The sequence below is a fragment of the Haliaeetus albicilla genome, unplaced genomic scaffold (assembly GCF_947461875.1).
Source record: "Haliaeetus albicilla unplaced genomic scaffold, bHalAlb1.1 scaffold_57, whole genome shotgun sequence".
Lineage (NCBI taxonomy): Eukaryota > Metazoa > Chordata > Aves > Accipitriformes > Accipitridae > Haliaeetus > Haliaeetus albicilla.
Genome location: NW_027212557.1, coordinates 300,001 through 302,500, shown reverse-complemented (window position 1 = coordinate 302,500; position 2,500 = coordinate 300,001). Strand labels below are relative to the sequence as shown.

The window sequence follows — 2,500 nt, the reverse complement described above, 5'->3', positions numbered from 1 at the left end:
ACAAGTTGATTGCGGAGCATATTCCGACCAAGACAACGAAACAGATAAGTGACAAAAGACGGGACCTTCATAAGAGCCCGGTGAAGAAGGGAAAAGATCAGGGTCAGAAGAAACACCTAGAACTGGAAGGGGAACACCTCGCGGAAGGGGAACATCTCGTGTGCGTTGGATCGGAGACGGAGGGGGGACTGAAGTCCCGTTACCGAAAGACAGTCTCTGAGTGGGTAACATCTGGAAAATTGTCCATTCTCCATGGAATGTTTGAGCAGGTGATCGAAGGAGAAGAAGATCCAGCAATAGTTGCTGATAAGGCAATGAAAGACTGTTTCGCGTGCCTTGCCTCTAAGTCCCTTGAGTTGAAAGCCAGCCAGGGTCGACCGCGTCAGGTGGCCCAAACCGCTCGACCTTCGGAACCACCGAAGGGGTGGATGAAGAAGAGAGCCGTGAAACGGGGGCAGTTCCTACGGTTCCAGCGGCTGTTCTACCTGGATAGGGGGAAACTGGCCGGTATTATTCTGGATGACGTGGAATCCCTGAAGTGTGGTATCCCACAAGACGAGATACACAACGTGTTCAAGTCGAGATGGGAGTCACCGGGAACATTCAAGGGCCTGGGAGCGTTCAGATCCAAGGGGCTGGCGGACAACTCGGCATTCGAGGCCATGATCACGGCAAAAGAAATCTCTAAAAACATCCAAGAGATGAATAAGAACAGTGCGCCAGGACCAGACAGACTAAGTCTGCGGGATATCATTAAGATAGACCCCCATTTTCTCCAGTTAATGGAAGTATTCAATCTATGGCTGGTGACTGGCATCGTACCGGACGTGGTGAAAGAATGTCGGACTGTGTTAATATCGAAATCATCTCTGCCGGAGCGCCAAATGGACATCAATAACTGGCGACCGATTACCATCGGATCGATTATCTTGAGGCTGTTCTCAAGGATCCTGACGGCAAGACTGGCAAAGGCATGCCCCATTAACCCACGACAAAAGGGCTTTATTAGATCAGCGGGATGTGCGGAGAACTTGAAATTGTTACAACTATTGATTAAGGATGCAAAAAAGGAACATCGACCCTTGGGCGTTGTCTTCATTGACCTGGCTAAAGCATTCGACACAGTGAGTCACCATCATCTTATTGCAGTGCTTAAACAAAAGGGTGTGGACCATCACATTATCACCCTGATTACGAACATGTATCAAAACACTAGAACTCGCATTACCATGAAGAATGAACAATCGGATCCCATTGGGATTCAAATTGGTGTTAAGCAAGGCGATCCGATGTCACCTCTATTGTTTAACTTATCTGTGGACCCCCTATTGTGTAAGCTAGAGGAAGAAGGGAGTGGCTACCATCATGACTCTAAGGGTGTAACATCTATGGCTTTTGCAGACGATCTGGTGCTGTTAAGTGGGTCATGGGAAGGAATGCAAAGTAATATTAAAATCCTCGAGGCCTTTTGTGAACTGACCGGCCTCAGGACGCAGGGGGAGAAATGCCATGGCTTTTACATACAACCTACTAAGGACTCGTATACGATCAACGATTGTCCTCCATGGCAAATTAACGGCACCCCATTAAATATGATCGAACCTGGTAGTTCGGAGAAGTACTTGGGCCTGAGAATAGACCCATGGACTGGAATATCGAAACCCGAGCTACTCGTGAAAATAAGAGATTGGCTACAACGGATTGGAGAAGCCCCACTGAAACCGTTTCAGAAAGTTGACATCTTGAAGGGATATACTATCCCGCGACTGATCTACTTAGCAGACCAAGCTGACGTAAAAGCAACGTACCTAGAAGAACTTGACCTGACGATTCGAACTACGGTCAAGGAGTGGTTACATCTACCTCCTAGTACCTGCGATGCCATCCTGTATTCCAGCACACGCGATGGAGGATTAGGCATCACTAGGCTCTCGGGCTTGATCCCTAGTATACAAGCTCGAAGACTGCACAGAATTGCGCAGTCTTCGGACGAGGTGATAAGATTGATAGTGAAGCAAGAGGGGATCGAAAAAGATTTTGAAAAATTGTGGTTAACAGCTGGGGGTGATAGAAATAAAATACCATCTATTTGGGACCCGAGGGCGATTAGGGTAACATCTGAGGAACGGGGCGAGGATGAATTTGCTTCAGAATGGGAAATACCAACTCCCAAAACCATCTTTCCTAAGCCTTGTGACTGGCGTAAACAGGAATTTATTAATTGGACCAAGTTACAGTCCCAGGGCCGTGGTATTGCCAACTTTGAGAAGGATAAAATCAGCAATAATTGGCTCGAACGATATAGAGGCATTCCTCACCGAAAACTCCTCACGGCGCTACAGTTGAGAGCTAACGTGTACCCCACTAGGGAATTCCTGGCAAGGGGGAGACAGGAGTCGCATATAAAATCTTGCCGACACTGTCAAGCGGAAAACGAATCAAGCGCTCATATCATTGGGTACTGCCCCGCGGTGCAAGACGCCAGAATTAAAAGACACAA

General features: G+C 47.7%; 1 pseudogene; it reads left to right on the top strand.

Annotated features, from left to right (window-relative positions):
• LOC138684390 (28S ribosomal RNA) overlaps nt 1–2,500 on the top strand; it is an 8,615-nt pseudogene that overhangs the window by 4,093 nt on the left and 2,022 nt on the right.